The sequence below is a fragment of the Porites lutea genome, chromosome 5 (genome assembly GCF_958299795.1).
Source record: "Porites lutea chromosome 5, jaPorLute2.1, whole genome shotgun sequence".
In the NCBI taxonomy this organism is placed as follows: domain Eukaryota; kingdom Metazoa; phylum Cnidaria; class Anthozoa; order Scleractinia; family Poritidae; genus Porites; species Porites lutea.
The window spans coordinates 15,014,770-15,034,064 of record NC_133205.1 but is presented as its reverse complement, the minus strand read 5'-3'; the positions used below and the strand labels follow the sequence as shown (position 1 = coordinate 15,034,064).

At 39.5% G+C, this 19,295-nt stretch overlaps 1 long non-coding RNA gene across 1 annotated transcript; it reads right to left on the bottom strand.

Annotated features, from left to right (window-relative positions):
- Positions 1–17,217: 17,217 nt before the first annotated feature.
- Positions 17,218–17,976, bottom strand: LOC140939075 (uncharacterized). Its single transcript, XR_012165604.1, has 2 exons — positions 17,575–17,976; positions 17,218–17,429 (listed from the first exon to the last, which is right to left on the bottom strand). It is a non-coding gene; the product is annotated as an uncharacterized lncRNA (long non-coding RNA).
- Between the last annotated feature and the right edge of the window lie 1,319 nt (positions 17,977–19,295).

Genomic DNA, 19,295 nt, shown 5'->3' with positions numbered 1-19,295 from the left:
AAATACACCTGTTCCATTTTTGAAAAATCAAGTTGTAACATACAGAAAAAAAACTTGCTCTAACAGTATCCAAGCGTACTTACTACATGGCCTTTTCTTATTTGCTGCATCTCTGAATTTTATTTTAGGTAAATTTTGGGGGGGTCAAGGGGGAGGGCTTTACGGACAATGTTCTTCTTCGCACTGTCTATGACTGAATACTTTACCGATCAAAACCTAACAAAAACGGCAAATGACAGTTTCAAAGGTTGTGTCCAAAAGTCAGTCCACCTGGCTGAGTCGCAAACTAAACCGGTCAGTACTTTAAGTAAAATCACGAATTCCATAATCATGTTTCAAGAACAATACTTTAAAGGTAGTTTTAGTCTGAGACTAAGGTAATGTTGAGGAAGAAACATGCGCAATAGAACAGACGCGTTTATGCTGAGTACTTCGTTAAGAATATTACGTAATGTTTTCTAGAACTTTCTATGACAAGATAAGAACTGAATAAACAGGTTTTTGTCTTTGCGTTATATAAGCAGTTTCAACATACCAGTGTGCGCTCTTTTGTCGTGGATGATCTGTAGAGTTCTCTTAAGTTTCTAGTAGAAATTAAAGTTCAAGTTGTGTTTAAGAAACTTGTGGTTGTCACAGACGTTCAAGTTGAATCTTAACAGCTAAATGATGATGAGTTTTATTACGGATGATCTTGTTTAACTTACAATGTTTTCTCGTGAAAATGTTTTTTTTAATTAGTCTTTATACTGATAAAACTTCTGTCCATGACGTTTTATCTGACAGCCTGCTACAGACACCCAGTTAATATGGCATGTCCCTTTCCGCCCTTCGTGTCCGTATTATACGGGTTTCATTGTATTGCATTGGGACAAGTAAAGCGTGCATTCATTATTCATTATTCCTTTCGGATTCAACTCCAGAAAATTTCACCACCATTTGACAAACTAAATGAAATTGAATAAGATCGTTTAAGTTTGAAACAGTGTGAATTCACTTTTTTAGTTAATTTTTGTTTTGTTGTTGCCCAAACATTTTGCTACACCATGAGACAAATATCTGCCTTTTGATTTTCATTTGCAGGACCCGCGCAGGGGGAGGGGCTAGGGAGGGGCCAGGGCTCCCCCCAACTTTTTGAAAAATAAATTAAATTAAGTACAGTGGAACCTCAATATAACAAATGCCCAAGGGACTAGCAAAATATGTTCCTTATAACAAGTTTCGTTAACTTATATTAAGGTTATTTTTCATATTGCCTTATATCTTACTATTACTGGAGTAAACAAAAAAAACAGTTTGTTAGACCGAGGACTTTGTTATAGAGATTCCACTATAATATACGTTTCCATAAAAATAGTATCTGATGTATAGTAAGCCTCAACATAGGCGTACGGGCCGGGGGGGCGAGGGGGGCTGCAGCCCCCTCAAATTTTGGGCAACTCAGATTTTTTGGGCTGCAAGAGAAAATTTGGGCAAAGCCAGCTTTTAAAGATGTTTCCATGTTTTTTTTATTAGTGTTTTGAAGAGATAAATATTTTCTATTTTAACCTGAAGTCGGCGTAATAATCCAGTTACATTCACACGAGACAGTGGTTGCCAAGCACGTGAAAAGTTTGTGGTTATAAGGGAAGGGTATCATATGATGATTTTTTTTTTTCATCGTTGGGCGCTGTACAGCAATGGGCTATTTCCAATCGTGAATTGATTACAATAAACTTCTGCCTAACTTCATTTCTAGAATCATCTCTGCTAGTAGAACAGTGTGTTGCAGATAGCATCAGCGATGGGTCTGAAAGTGAAGAAGTGGCTGACTAATTCTCAGTTTAATACGAGAAGAACCTTAATTTTTTTTAAATCTATCAAGCGTTTTAAATTATTCACTAATTTGTTAAAGTAGACCAAAATGTTTACAAAACCGCTAACAAGAGCGCCATGGTACATACTAATCAAATCCTTCTTTGTAGCAATTGACCAAAATTAATTCTCAAATAATTCACACACGTTTTTAAAAAGATTGAAACTGCTATAAGGTGAAATTGCATGTCAAAAGCGCTTCGTTTTCTAGAGATGTTTTTCTGACGATAAAAACTTTCTCCCAAAATATCCCGATAACGCTCTTACAGATTCTGTTTTAACTTCACGAATATCGAGGCGACTATTGGAGGAAAAAGCTCCCGAGAACGATTTCACAGTGAGAAATAATGCTGCAAGTGTAATAGGTAATGGTGTCAGTTCGTTGCTTTGACAACTCCGATGTCATTGCAACCCAGATCATGACAAATTTTCATCTTTATCTAATACAACTGTGGTCCCCGTGGCAATGTTTCCAAATGTTTGTTTATGGCGACGTAGTTTATGCTCAAACTTGGTAGGTATTGACCCTGAAAAACTGTATCGAGCCACTTTCATATGCCAGTACGGCCTATGTTGTTGCATCATATGGCCCTCTTTTCTCTTCGACTGTTTTGTAAAATTTGGGCAACTTGCAAGAATTTTTTGGGCAAATGGTTTACCGCCCCCCCCCCCCCCCCCCCGGCCGAAAATTGCCCGTACGCCTATGAGCCTCAAAACACCTATCTGTACAAAACTGCACTTGGTCCTAGACTTCTGCATTTTCAAACCAACATTAGGCCACGTAGCATTTGCAGTGATGCGGAATGGTCTTTTTTGATGAAGGTTCTTGATTAAATCTTGAAAACTACTCCATGAACTACGGTTTCTTGAAACGAATTATATCGGCTGATGATGTGGTCTCTGACGCATTTCAATGACATACTAGACAAAATGAAAGGGTTACAGGAACCTACAGTGTAATATGATGATCTGCAAACTTCTAGTGGTGGGTGCAGCATGTGCAATCAGGCTCAGCAGGAGAAAGGTACTTTTCAGCCCCTTGAGATTCATAAACATGACTCTGCTCAACAATGACTCAAGAAAGGTTCAGTAAGCTGACAGTTCTAAACAACAACAAAGAGAGAACAGCCAAATTAGCTCCCCCACCTCAAAGTAGGTGGTAAACGGCCCCCCACACTTTAAAAACTGCTCCGCGGGCCCTGATTTGACACATATTCTTGAAATTTCCAGGTTTGGGGTCACAATATCCATGTTTTGGGGGCCCCAGTTTTGGGAATGACAGGTCTGTTTGACTTTGAGTTCTCAATATAGCATAATTTTAAGTTTAAAGAGGTAAGTTGAGACAAAATCTAACCTTCTATTTTAGCAGAACAACCTTAACTCAGATGTAAAATTTGGCTGCCATGGCAGATCCAGACCTTCAGGCCTCAGTTTGGTTTAAAAATAAGGGGGAGACACCTGGGCCCCTTCCCTGGATCTGCCACTGAGCTGTACGCAAAATGGTTAACCCAGGGACATCCACTGTAGCCAAACACCTGCAGCAAAATAAGAAAACTTTCCCTTCAATTTTTATTCAAGGAAGAACTATTCACCTGTTTTTATGAATCTGCTTTAAACTTTAAACAACAATCACTATTCCTTCATTCTCAGGCATATCATTACAAGCCACAGCAATGTAACCCTCCAGGGTCACTGAAATCCCATTTATAAATCGAATCCATTCTAGCAGAATTCTTTGTTCAAATTCACCATCAACGGTGTACATAGCCAGTGCCAGGCGGTCTGTCTGTCTTTCTTTAGCAGCAAGGACAATATGTTGACCTGTCGAGTGACAAGAAATGCGATAATAGCAATCTCCCTTGATTTTGGTATAATTAAATTTGACAAGCTGTTGTCCTTCCACAGTGAATAAGTGGACACAGGAATCACCTGGGTCCACTATCATGATGCGACTATCACAAGTAGCAGTGATATCACTTGTACTGTTCAACACTCCTTGTCCAAAGCTACCAACAAAGTCACCAGTCAGCTCGTGAACATCAACAATATTATCTGCTAACAACAGCATTTTTCTGCCACTCACTGTTAGCCTGTCCCCATAAATGGCCTTTGATTGTGGGGTTCTAGTTCTCTTAACAGAAAACACATGCTGTAACTCAGCAGTCTTATTATAAACTTGCACTTCACTCTCCCATTGCTTAGCTCCTCGTTTCTTCACTTTGACCAGCAGACAGATCCTGTCATCCACACCTACAGTTGCAATATCCACAATATCTATATACTTTGTATAGGCATCATCATTTTGAGGATCAAACCGAAACACAAACTTTCCATTGCTATCGAACACCTTCACATATCTTAAGCTGTCTATTACCAGGAAATGTCCCTCGCTGTTTGTAGCAATACTATTTGTTTGCGCCAGCTGGTGCTTTTCGTCACCCTCCTTACCAAATGACCATAGTAAACTGCAGCGCTCCATATAAGGTATATTGACTTTACTTAAAACCTCTTATATTCTTCCATCACGCAGAGGGTCAACTTTATCTTCTCTGGTATCAACATACGGCCACACCCAAACATGACTGCCCTGAACTGCTTGTGTTGCATCGTAAATTATGCGATTTAATTTACATACAATGTAAATTATCTTCCTCTGTTCGCCTTTTCCAAACATATGTCTGACATTAAGAAGGCCCTTCTCAAGCTCGACCTTAAAGCTGTTCTCAACAGCTGGAAGAGAGTGGAGTTCCTGAAGGCATTGTTTACACGCTGGTAATGCTCTCTTTAAAGTGCTGTTCAAGTCGCTCGCAGCTCCCACGGCCTCTGCAGCTGTCTCTAACATTGCCCCTAACGAATGGCTGTGATTCGGTCAAAAGTGTTGAGGGTGTCATTGTTGGGGGCCTTTATTGAGTTTTCACAAGCCATTCTAAATCGCTCTTTTGCTTCCGAAAGCGCTCTCTCCGCTTCTTTGTCACCGTTTCTTCCATAAGCGGCATCATTCAAATACCTGAGTCCTGTTTCAAAGTCGTCTAAAACTGCCCGAAGATTCCTACGGGATAATGCATTCAACTTCAACTTGATGTCTTCAATATCACGAACGATTAGGTCGCGAAATGTCTGTTCTGCTACATTGCCTTCTTTTTGCCTTTCTGTAGTCATTTTTCAATCTTTCTCTACAAACGCTTGTTATTATCGCGGACAAAACTGTACCGACCTGTTATGATTAAAAAGTGGTTATTTCTAAATAACCAAATGCGAGATTAAATAACCAAAATGCGAAATTAGTTATTTATTAAATAACCAAAATACGAGATTGGTTATTTAATGATTAGTTATTTATTAAATAACCCAAATGCGAAATTGGTTATTTAATACCAAAATGTAGGCAGAATGGAAAATTGGTTATTTATAAACAAACTGGACAGTTGGTTATTTAGCAAATAAAACATGGACGATTAAAAATCCAAAACAGTGCAAAAATGGTTATTTAATACAGAAATGGTTATTTACCTAATTTGGTCTTAGCAAGTGGCCACGTGGCCCATTTTCCTGCTCAGTTCCCATAACGACTTGCAGACTTGTATTTCCAACATGGCTTCTTCCAAAAACATAGCGCGGTTAAATGCAGAAATGGCTCCGAGCTGCTTTGAAGTTAGCTACTGACCGATACAAATCTGATACATGCCACTACAGACTGTTCACAGTCCTTATTTTTCCGTAAGATCGTCGAGATCGAGCACTCTGCGTTACTGGCTGCCATCTTGGATGAGTGTCAAAACTAACCATGCAGGGGGCAGGGGGCGGTTTGGGAGGAAGCGAGAAAAATAGTCCCTGAGTAGTTTTCACGCTCATCCAAGATGGCTGCCCGTAACGCAAAGCCTATTGCGACAGGATTCTCTGATCATCCTGATATTGTGTAATTCTGTAGGTACTTTTGATCATTGGTCAAGCCAATCTTTGCCCAAAGAGATCTCAGGAGCAGGAAAGTAGCATTTTCCTGCGTATCAATTTACTGAAAATGTCGCGAGGAAAACGCTGGAATAGGATTTCCGAGACCCTAAATATAAAAATTTTCCAGGGGAGCATGCCCCCAGATCCCACTAGGTTGGGTCGCCTTCGGCGCTACAACTTTCCTCCCTACCTGCGTGCGAAAGGTTTATTAGAAGATACATCATTATGGGAGCTCTAAAGTGGAACGGATTATGATAGAAATTATGATAACTCGAAAGAACAGATGGGAGCCAATCTTAATTCTCCAGTCAGCGAGTGATGTGACCAATAAAATTGTAAAAGAAATCGAAAAGAGAGACACTTTATTTGGTATTTCATTCAGTTTTTAGCAAGTACAGAATTGAATCCAGGGATCAAAAGATTTTCACGGGATCATGGATCAGGATTTGCAACAATTTTGGATCAAGCATCAAAATTTTATAACCAAAATGTGAGATCAGTCGGGAAAATATATACCTCATTAAGACCCTGTTGTATAACAAAACAATGTAAAATACGATACGATTCACTGAAATGCAAAATTATTTTTGAATATGTGTAATTTCTGAAGATTAAAGGACAAGGGAACAAATTAATCAGAAATGAATGTGACCGCACGACAATTCGATGGATAATCTCTGGACTATCATGAAAACTAACTGAAGTAGATGACGGTAAATGAAGACTAATCGTGGTAGATGTAGGCGTATGAAGATAAAAGAAGGATAATGAATGTAGGTGACCGTGGATAAAGGCTAATGGGAGTAGATGAAGGTGAATGAAGGCTAATGGAGGAAGATGACGGTACATGAAGGTGAAAGAAGGCAAAGGTTATTGAAGGCTTATGTAGGTAGATGAATATTAATGACGGAGGATGAGTGTGAATGAAGGTAAATGAATTAGAATGAAGGTGAATTAAAATAAATGAAAATTAATGAAAGTGAATGAAGGTGTACGGAGGAAAATGAAAGTAAATGAAGGTAAATGAAAGAGAAAAGAGGAAAGGGAAGGAAGTGGAAGAAGCCATGTTGGAAATAGAAGTCTGCAAGTCGTTATGGGAAATGAGCAGGAAAATGGGCCACGTGGCCACTTGCTAAGACCAAATTAGGTAAATAACCATTTCTGTATTAAATAACCATTTTTGCACTGTTTTGGATTTTTAATCGTCCATGTTTTATTTACTAAATAACCAACTGTCCAGTTTGTGTATAAATAACCAATTTTCCATTCTGCCTGCATTTTGGTTATTTACTGTAATAAATAACCAATTTCGCATTTTGGTTATTTAATAAATAACTAATCTCGCATTTGGTTATTTAGAAATAACCACTTTTTAACTTTTGGTTATTTGTTAAATAACCAAATTTCAGTTTTGGTTATTTGTAAATAACCAATTTTATATTTTGGTTATTTAGAAATAATAAAACTGTAATGTGGTCATTTGTAAATAACCAACATTGTTTTGGTTATATACAAATAACCACTCTAAATAATAAAAATACATTTGGCGACGGATCACCCACAAGGCATAGCAAGTCGCTGAGTGATCATTGGACTTTTATTATAATTAGGCCAGGGGTAAAAAATCCGATCACAGACCCGATCACATATTGGTAAGTTGCTTACCATTAATAAACAAATTCCGGAAATTTTGGTTGGGAATTTTCGTTCGGTGAGAACGGTACGTGTCGTTTACCATTTTCCTAAAATAACGGATTGTCGCGCCGCGTTAGACTGGATTCTAGCTACAACATGAAACTAGTACCAAAACTAAAACGAAACTCAGACGAACCTCAAGAAACTTGTATAAAATGGTAAGCGAATTTGCATTCGGAAAGTCCCAACCGCGAAAACAGGACAACCTTTTCAGAATTTCCGTTTGTCCCGGGAATTTTCCAGTGAGACGAACCAAAAAAACGTTTACCATTTACATTCCAACAGGCGGAATTTCCAGGAATTTGTACGTCGTAAATGGTAAACAACCACAGTTTCCCAACCTCGTCCCCGACCCTCGGGACGAGGTTGATAGTTTCTTGCACAAGCCTCCCAAGCTCACGATAGATAAAAATCGGTATCGACGGGAGCCTATTACCGAGGTATCGATTTATATCGATACATCTCATTTGATTGATATCGATCGTCGATTCCCAATCCCGTTCAGGGGAAAGTAACAATACCCCTAGGCATGCTTGCACGCTAAGGAAACCGGGATAAGCTCCGGCCGTTTAGGCCTTTGGCTTGTGTGTATCTTTATCATACTTTTGACCTTTAAAAGTACTTCTTTTTTAGATTATTTTTTGACAATAATAAATTGGATTTCCTGAGCATGCAGGACACTATCAGTCTTCATTATATTAAATAGCTCTTTCGCCGGCAAGAAATCAGGAAACCAGGGCTTTTGATCACCCATAAGGAAGGTAATTTCGGAGTGATTTCTCCCGGAGTGAAGCTGCACCGTGCCGATCCTCAGAGAGGGTACTCCTGGGATTTCTTGGTGAGGGTATGCCGCCTGGTTCTCCAAATCCTGACCCTATTTCAGACCAAAAAATGTCATTTTCCCCACCCGATTCCCGACCAGTCTTCTAAAATCCATATCCGTTTCAGATCTGGCCTTTAGGCAGAAATTATTTCATCAATACTTGGACTAAAAAATTCTTTAAATGCATTATTTTCCAATTCGCATATTTCTCTTTCTTTCTTATTCATTTGGATTTCAAATGACAAATATGTCATACACTCCCGTAAATCCCTCCAAAATCATACCAGATACTAGACCAAAACGGGCAAAGTGTCAACCGGTTTTCAGACCAAAAAGGCCCAAAAACCATACCTTTGGGATGCCGATCTTAGTGGATTGTTGACCACCTATCGGATAGGCTACTGTTTTACTCTTCGTGGCAGTGTTAACAAGTGTTCATAAATACCAGCCTGGATCATTTGTCAAAGTCACCATGATATCGTGTGCAGGGAGTGTGGCGCGAAATTTTTGCGATCTTCCAGCGATCCGCAAAATAAGTTCCCGCAAATAAAAATTACCGCAAACATTTTTCCCGCAAAAATTTACTCCAGAGTAAATATTTTCTAGCTTAAATTCGCTGCACAAAAATACTGTACCAAGAAATCGTGTCTCTTCAATCACAACTTGTCTCTTTCATTCAGAAACAAAACGGTCATGAACGGTATACAATGAAGTGCTGGTTTATTGTTTGAAAAGATGTATTTCTATTAAGTACTCAATAAAAACGAAAATACTATCAATGCTGGGTACTGGGTACTTTCTGAAAATCCCAAAAATTAATTCCCAGCAAGAAAAACCAATCTGTCCTAATAGCAAAAATTAGTTCTCACAAAACACAAAAAATCGCCAATCCGCAAAAAGAAACTCCCGGAAAAATTTCGTGCCACACGGTAAGTCTTGAACGATCCTAAACCCTGGGTCTTAAATCAAGGTCTTCTTGATGACCATCGTCAACTCCTACCAAATGATTCATTCGAAACCCAAGGACGAAAGAAATCAGATGAGAAATTGAGCATGGGAAGAAGCAAGGGAGGTGACCGCTCTAGAAACTTTAGGAATCGTGTAGCACAGCTTTGTAAGCCCTCGCGGGAGCCCATGGGCTCCCAGCCCATGTAAACTCTTGGGGTGGGAAGGAAAGGGCCAGGGATAGGAACCGAGTCGAGATAAGGTTGGAGTTTGAAACGTTTCAAAAACGAAGCCGTTTTCGTTCCAAATCTCTTAAACGACAATTGTCACTGAATACAACACAGACAGGTGTATTTGTATCAAAAAACACGGCTGCGTGGAAGACGAGAAAAAATCAGGGAAAATAACATTAGGGGCTTTAAGATCCAACGACGCGGACGGCAACGAGAACTTTAAAAAAAAGGTTTTATAACCAAAACAACAACTTTGCACCTGCATCACGCTTATTTGTACATTTCTTTACCCGTTTTTGCACGACTACGACGTGGAAGTGTCTAATTTCGCGTTTATAGAGTACGTAAACAAGCAACGACGAAATGGGCTATTTGTCCTATTTCTGTTTCTGAACTTGGATATGGTCCTTAGGAATTCAACTCCAGGAGGGTTCGCTTACATTCGATAAAGTAAGTGGGTAGGGATAATTACAGTAACAGAAATACTTACTTTAAAAGTTTGCCAATACAAAATACACTTTGTATTGACCGGAAAGCCCTAAACAGGAAACAACTTCCCTCAATGAATGGCTACCTAAATTCACAATAAATAACAAATGAAAAACAACTAAAAGAAAAAATCATAAATACCTAGACATGTGGCAATCATGTACAATATTAAACTAGAATATAATTAAACTAGTAAGAAAAATAAATTAAGAGAATGTAGAAATATCCTTCATATGTAGAAAGGATTTCAGGCAATCCTTAAAATCGTCTAAAGATTCAGTTTTTCTTAAATGTAGAGGCATGCAGAGAGTTCCATGACTTTACTATTCTAAAGAAGTAAGAAAATTTTAAAACATTAGTTCTTGCATATCTAATTTTAAACTGGTAATTAGTATGTCTGAGGTTATATTTACATGTGGAACTGTCTGCAGACACAAGATAACAAGACAGATCCAAATCATATAGGCCCATCAGGAATTTAAAAAGGAAAACTAAGTCCATAAAGAGCCTCCTTGAGGCCAAGGAAAGAAGATTCAGTTCCTGAAGTCTCTCTCGACAATGCCTGTCCTCTATGATCATTTTAGTGGCTCTTCGCTGAACTCTCTCAATTAAGTCAATCGAAAACTGCTGGTGTGGCGACCAGACCTGCTGGGAGGCAAATTCAACGTGCGGTCTGACTAAATGAATGTATAGTTTGAGCAGTACATGGGGTTGGGTACAAGTACCACAAGTTCTCTTGATCAAACGTAGGACCTTATTAGCTGTGTTTACTTTGGCCATGATAAAGTTATGCCAGGATAGATTGTGACTTATCAACACTCCTAAGTCTTTTTCTTCTGATGACAATGGGATACTGGCGCTCGGTTCTAAGGCTGTAAGAGGTTTCCAATCTCTTTCTTTTGTTCGTGATTCAGAGATGTTAACATTTCTTAATGTTAAATTTCATACCCCAGGTCTCACTCCATCGATATAAGGTGGATACGTCTTGTTGCAGTATGTCTCGGTCTAATTGACCTCGTATAACTCTGCTGCATTTTGCGTCATCGGCATAAAGGGGTAATAAAGTTTCAGGAGATAGGTCTGATCCAATATCATTAATGTAGATAATAAACAAAATTGGACCGATTGTTGAGCCTTGTGGAACGCCAGAAGATACATATTTCCAATCTGAAGAGATGCCTTCGATAGATACTCTGTGCCGTCTATTTGTGAGGTAATCACCTATCCAGTGCAGCAAAGGGTTACGAAAACCTAAATACTCACGCTTGTATAGAAGCTTTTCATGAGGTACTCGGTCAAAAGCCTTTTCCATGTCAAGGTAGATGTTATCAGTTTGTTCTCCAGCATCTAATGATGTTGCCAAATTTTGCACATATTGGAGGAGTTGCTTAACACAGGATCTATACCTTCTAAAACCATGCTGAGAGGGACTTAAGGTGATTCCCTGGTTTTGCACTGCGCATCTCTTACTGCGCATAACAAGATGGCCGCCGTAAAACAGAGCATGTGAAGTAGCATTATTAAAATGAAGTTGACTGAAGAGAAACGTAATTGGAATTTTTGCTTGCGGTTGTTTCTTGCCGAGGTCAGACTCAATGTGTTGGGAATGTGCATAACGTAGGCAGTGCGCGTGTTGCTGAGTTCCACTTCCTCACGGAGAACCTCGATAGTGGATGTTTAACTTGTGCGTACTCACTTTGATTTTTATTTAAACGCTTTCTTTATCACATTGTATCCTAAATGTGATATCTCGATTTAAATTCTGTAAAAACAGATTTTTTAATACTTTCTTCCCCCTTTCACATACATTCTATTTTTAAACTCGCCCCAGTCCTCTCTCAAAACTCGTAGAAAATGCATTTGGTGCGCACTTTCTGCAGCTCTACCGCAAAAACGAGTACGGTGACCCCCATTTTTTTTTTCATGATTTTAATAAGGACAGTGCTTCCTTTCGATGAGAAAAAAATTGGCACAAATCTATGTTCAGTTTTTTGGCAATTTTACTAAATTGTACGGATTGAGCCATCACGAGTCGAATAGCGCGTGTCCAATTCAATTCTACTTTGGAGCGTAAAATAAAAACAGGAGCATTAAAAGGCATTTTTCTGGTATGTAAGTGGATAAACAATACAGTAAAGTCAAATTCTGTGTGATACCACATGCATCATCGAAAAATTTCTCGTTTTTGTCTAGTTTTGGGCTGCGCGCGGTTTTTGACCAAGGGTCCTAAATAGCCGTATTTCTCAGTATTGTGACGTCAAAACGAGCACGGTGACTCCCACTTTTTATTACTTTTTTATCATCTTCTTGACTTGTCACATCAGTGTACCAAGTTTCATCTACAATCTATGTTAGGTTCTTTTACTAGGGAATCACCTTAAATATGGTTCAATCATATTAGGAATTCTGGAGTGAACACATCGCTCAACTACCTTGGATAAGAGAGGTAGGAGGGCAATTCCTCTGTAGTTAGTAACAACATCCCTCTGACCTGATTTGAAAACTGGTGTAAGGTTTGAATCTTTCCATTTTGTAGGAAAAATGACGCTATTTAAAGATTTATTAAAGATGTCTGTAATTGGGTCGGATATTTCTGAGGCTACTTCCTTTAGAAGTCGTGACGTTAAGCTGTCAGGACCAGGACTCTTAGACGGATCCAAATTCTTTAAGATACTTTCAACTTCGTTCACTGAGATAACAACATTGAAGAGCTCTCGTAAAGGTGGTATAATAGGATAAAGTCCAGGTGGTACAGGTTCCTTACAAGGTTTACTAAAAACAGAGTTGAAGTAATTATTGAACAGATTTGTCTTTTCCAGCGTATCAGTAACAAGAGAGTTGCTATTTACATGCTTTTTAATAGCTGAAGGTAATTTCCTCGTCTTGGTTTTGACATTATAGAAGCTTCAGAATTTCTTTGGATTATCCTGAATGTTATCTGCCAGTTGACGCAACCATGCATTGTACTTTGAACGAATAAGAGTTTTAAAGCTCCTCCTCAAGGATTTAAAATGATTTAAGTCTCTACTATCCTTTGTTCGCAGTGCCTTTCTGCTGGGTCTATCTTTCCTTCGGCATAAAACTTTTACCTCTTTATAAATCCAGGGAGGAGTGAATTTATCATTAATCCTTTTCTGGGGAACAAATTAGTTTACGGCTGTCCAAAAGAGATCTTACCAGTTAATCAGGTTCGTATTTACGTCGTTGTCAAGCATAGCAGTCGCCCGTGGTAGGTTTTGTAAACTTTTCTTAAGCTCCTTCAAATTGGCTTTTTTTCAAATTCAAAACATAATTTGGTAAATATAGGCGCCCAAAGGCTAAAAGAACGCAAATTCACTTTTTGAGCGACGTTCTCTTTGCTGTCGCGTCGTTGAATCTTAAAGTCCCTATTATTTACAACGGACACTGCTTTCTTGTTCTGAGGGACATTTTCTCTAAATTCAACGTTTAACTTGTTTCTTGCCTAATCAACAAATTATCGTAGAAAGTCCACTCCCGCTTAAGGTTGCGTGCAAACGGGCGCCACAACTCCCAACATTGCTGCGCCAACAATGTTGGGAGTTGTTGCGTGTGTATTGGCAGTGATGTGCAAACAGCTGCAACAACTCCTAACAAACTTGGGACCTGCAGTGCTTCGTGGGAAGAATACAACCTATAAGTCTTTGTAATCCATGCGTAATGAGCGTGCGTGGCCCCAACAATGTTGGAAGAGCTGTGCAAACGGATCCAACATTGTTGCGCTATGCTTCGGCGGTCACGGAACTCGGAACAAAAGAAATGTTGGGAGTTGTTGGCTGAAAAGTTTGACCGGTTTCAAACTTTGCGCAACAACACGCAACAACATCCAACAACATGCAACAGGGTGCGCAAACGGACGCAATATGTAACATCCAACAATGTTAGGAGTTGTTGGCCAACAATGTTGCGTCGATCCGTTTGCACGGTGCAACTAACCCCCCAATTTTTTTTTCGCTGAACGAAATCTTCTTATCATCCTGCTTACTTGTGCGAAAAAATTTTGGTCATAGCGTTTTTCCTTATTTTTTTATAATTTTTCAAAGTTTCAAATTTTGGCGGTTCTTGCGGCCACTACCGAGCTCTGTGGAGAATGGGTCCGAGAGTTATTGTGACGTCATCGAAGGAGCTCGACCTTCGCGAGCAACACGGACTTCTCTAGAAATCTTCTTCTGGAATCATGCCCGACGCCTGTGTTTTTTTCGGTTGTAGCAGAACAGCCGATCCCCAAAGAGGTATTGGGCTTCATAGAATTCCTATCTTTGATGACTCACGCGAGGAAAGCATTAAAAGAGGACGGAAATGGGTGAACTTTGTCCAGCAGAGGAGAGCTTAATAGGAGCCAACCATTTTTACAGCGTGCGCGCTTAAAAACAATCGAACTTTTGATCTAGTGATCAACGATCAGGAGCCCATCATTTTCAAGGCGTGTTTTCGCGGACTTAGTTTTAAAGGGAACAAGGTCGTCGGCTAAATCAAACCAGAAGATGGACCAGTCTTTACGATGAGGTACGATATTTATCTGTACGTAGTAACCTAAGATTTCCGGGCAGCCATATTCAGATGATAGCATATTCTTATGTTGGAATGTATTGCTGGTAAGAATAATCTCCCGCTCTGCTGATTTTGCTAAACAAAGAACTTAATAGGTTTCTTTTGTTTCCTATTTTAACAAAAAAAGGCCAACGCATTTTTTGCATACATTTTTTCTTGCAAAATAAGCTAAAACTGGCAAAAAAAATGCAGGGCAAGGTTTTTCTGTTGAATCAGAGGCCACATAGAAAATTTTTTAGCTGATTTAGAAGAAAAAAACATCCAGAACGTTTGTTCACAAAGTGTTATTCCAAGCCCTTCATTATTGAATGATATTTGTAGTTTAGTCTGTATAACCTCTTTATTGAAAATATTGCCTGTTTTTGTTTTCAGGCATATTCTTGCAGCAGTTCATTTCAATTTCAACCTGCACAGGGACTGCACTGGTATCACAGAGATCAGGGTTGGAATCCCTGTAAGCCTGAATGTTTTCAGGCTTTCTTTTCACAACTGCATAAGTTGTGTATTTGACTGTAGTGATCTTTTCTGTTTATAATATATTATGTAGATTATTTTCTATAAAAATTGGAGAAAGGAATGAATTTTGGTGGAAAAAGGAGTAAAGATTTTCATCCTCACAACCCTTTCTATCACCTTTAGAGGAGCTGCTGAATTGTACTGTATTCAATTTACTTTTTTTCCTAGTTCATGATGAACCAGTTGCAAGCACGAGTTCAAATACAAGAAAAAGGGAAAAAAAACCCAGAAAACTCCCAGAGATGGCCCCAAGAAAGCTCGCTATTGCTCTGCATGCAAAAATCCCATGAAAGGACACAAGAATATTAAAGACTGTCCAAAGAATAAGAAATAGGGCTAGAAGTTTAAAAGCCATAGTGAATATTGTCTCTGTTGAGCTTCTGTAGGGAACTATTCTTGTACAAGTTTTGAGTTATACTACGTATATACATGTGTGTATTGTGATTGAATTGTGGTCTATGTATATACAGACAAAACTGGTCAGCTATATCTATCCTTTTGCAATTGAAATCAGAATTCTCGTACAAATTATCCATAGCCTTAAAGGTTGGTTAGCAATAATAACTCTTTAAGGAAGCTTACCAGCAATATTAAAGAGAAGTCAAAGGATTTTGGTGGGAAATAAATTGAAACCAACCAGTCAGCGGGCTGTGTGTATACTGTAAATCCTCTATTAAGCCCCCCCCTTTTCAGAGGAGGAAAGTTAATAAGCCCTCCCCTCTCTATTAACCTCCCCCTCCCCCTCCCCCAATCCTTATTCTTCACAAAACAATTAACGATTAACATGGACTGATCAGTTATGGTTTATTCAGGCTGGAAGTTCATATTGTTTTTGGTCTTCGGCCACATGACCTCCAACTTCATATGCTTAACTTTCTCAACTTTGCGCTCTAGTTCTCTGTGGACAATTGTCACCATTTTCTTATAGTATTATAGTATCATAAATTTCAAGGCTGGTTATATAAAACATTTAAATGTAAGAGATAAAAAATGTAAATATAAGAGGAGTTTTCCAGAGATTTTCGTTTGTATGTTGTGTACGACAAATCAATACAAGTAACCATTCTCATAAAAATTACCGAAGAACATGTGGCCAAAAGCACATTTTTGAAGAAGAATTTTGTTTTTGTTACTTTTAGGCTCCCACAACTGAATTAAATACTTTTGACAGTGACTGTAATTGTACAACGCATTAGTCTACTCTGTCTCATACCACGGTATTTTTGCTCAGGTGATGCGTTTTGCTAAATTAAAGAAGCCCCCCCTCTCTATTAAGCCCCCCCTCAAAAGTGCTTGAAAAAAATAAGCCCCCCGGGGGGGCTTAATAGAGGATTTACCGTAGTTGTGTCTAGAACTAGGGGATTTGAGGACCTGACCTTCTCTTATCAGTGACACATCTCCTGATCTCTCTTTCTCTGGTAACAAGGGGCTATAGGAGATTGCTCTTTTTCATAATGGAGAGGAAAAAAGTTTTGTGCTAGCAGTGGCCTCTTTTGGCGGGCAAAAATAAATTTTCATTGCACAATGACTTTTTTATTTTTTACAGCGAACACCCCTGGGGTGAGGTACTCAACCAATTTTTATGTGGGGAGGTTCCACCCTGAGGTCCAACTCCTTACCCTTTTATATACCATTTTTCACAAAAAAGGAACCCCTTTCGTATACCTTCAATTCTACTGACATTTGGTACCCCTTTCACATACCTTGTTTAGAACTTTGCATCTCTTTTAACCGCTTTAAAGGAACTTTTTTTTAAATTGGAATCAATCACACAAATAGAACGTTTTCTTGACTTTATAAAGCCATAAAATTCATTTGTGAGCCCTTCTAGCTATTTCACAGACCCAAATGATAGATTTCCCTACCCTTTCATATACTTCAACGAGTAAAATCCCTACCCTCTCATATACTGAAGCCAGAAAAAGATACCCCTTTTAGGCGGAACCTCCCTTTATAGGCTATTATGGTGAGTACCCCCCGGGCAAACACCCCACCTGTTGATTTATCACTAGTTCTTTTTTTTTACATGCTAAGTCAAATTTATAAAATTGTATATCAAAAGGAAAAAAAATAGTGGTAAAAGCTACAGTTCAAAATGAATCTACTGTTCACGTCAACAAAAGATGAAGTAAAACAGACAGTTAAACAGATGATCAACAATTTAATAACAGAATAATTTACAAGGGAAAAAGCCTAAAAAGTTTACTTAATCATCTTCGTCGAGTTCGAATCCAGTGTAGGTTTCATCTCTGCCGACAGGAAATTGTTTTCTTATTTCCGTGTAAGCATACGCAGGAAGAGGAATTCGCTTGTAGACAAGCCTGGAAAACTCCCTGTAGGCAATGCTACGCAAGTAACTGTAAAAAAAAAGACAATAAGAAAAGTATTTAATTTCGGCTGGACGATGTATTAAAGAATTTGTATGTTTTCAAATCGAGTGTGTACCATATCTCGATCGTATTTGACTCCAATGCGGTACAAAAATAACAAAAACTATCTCACCTTTCTTCGGTTCCAGTTTGTTTATATCTCCGTTTGGCTTTGGTATTGACACGTTCGCCAGCCATATGTAAGCTTCACTTTTGAAGGCAGACAGGACCAAAACCAGGATGTTGTGTGATACACCTTAAGGCCGTTTCGAGTTGAATATCTTCAAGAACACTTTCGCTACACATGGCTTCTTTGCAACCAACTACAGCTCCTGGCAGCAGTAGCACTCGTTCAAATTCTGAAGGAGAACACGGCTGCAGTTTCCACAGGAACACCTGTAACAATCAAGGTAGCTAGAATCATACAAAAATAACACTTTTTGTAGCGACAGCTAACAACTCTCATCATACATTACAGCAATCACGCCGCCAAACAAGCAAGTACTCGATTATTTACATAAGCTTTTACCTCGATCTTCACACGATCATACGGGTTTTGCTAAAAGCAGGCCCGCGGCCCGCGACGGCCCAGCGGCCCGGCGGCTGGAAGGCCCAGCGGCCCACGGCCCACGGCCCGGCGGCCCGGCAGCCCGACGGCCCGGTGGCCTAGTCCTGATTTTCCACAGTTTTTTTGTCCAGCGGTAAATCCACGCGCATGCACAGATCTGCATCGGCTTAGGGCATGCAAAATGGACGACGGTGAGTTTGAATTCGTCGTACCATTTAATCATTTGAATCCTTGTTTCTGTTTGTTGCATGTTGTTCAGATAAGAACGTTTTCATTCTCTGTTCATTCGTCTCTTTAGAGAAACCGATAGCACAATTGAGGACTTTCATTAATATCGAACGATGTAAGTTACTTTCAAACCATACTTTAAAACTGAAAATATCATAAGTAATGAGGTATGTGAACTGCGAATCTTTTTCTATACAGAGACATGTCGATCTATTGACAGGAACCCCACCCCAAAAGGAGAGCAGGGCAGAGTTTTTTAAACTGTGGTTTGAAAATAACTTACATCGTTCGAGAATGGACTTCCTCTCTTTCGGGTTCTGTAAACAGACGAATAAACAGAGAATGACAACGTTCTTCACTTAGCAACATGCAACGAAAGAAAGGGTCGAAAAGGATTGAAATAATTATTAAAATGCATGGTAAACGAATTCAAACTCACCGTCGTCCATTTTGCACGCCCAACCCCGATGCAGATCTGTGCATGCGCGTGGATTTACCGCCGGTCAGGGTATACAGGGGTGTACAGGGTATACAGGGTACACTTGGGTATACAGGGTATACATGGATATACAGGGTATACATGGGTATACAGGGTATACATGAGTATGGACATTCTATTACCATTATATGAAACAGTAGGTCTATTTGGCGTAAGCGTAACATGAAAGAATAACCGGAAAATCAGGACTGGGCCACCGGGCCTCCGGGCCGCCAGGCAGCCGGGCCGCTGGGCCTTCGGGCCGCCGGGGGCCGTGGGCCTCGGGCCGCTGGGCCGCGGGCCTGCTTTTAGCAAAACCCCGATCATACTACAAATTTGCCGACACTCACCAAGAATCCACATGAACTGATTTTTCAAGTCTTCCCCGTAGTTCTTGCTCTAGCTCATTTGTTTCATCAACTTCTTCTTCGTACTTTTTTAGCTATTCTTCATCAGCCAAGGCATATGCAATGTCATTTTCCAGGCTTCCACATGAAACTTGCGACTCGCGATCACTGTGTTCATCTTCCAATTCGGCCAGATTTGCCTCAGAATCTTCTGAGTTAAAACTTCTCTCAGA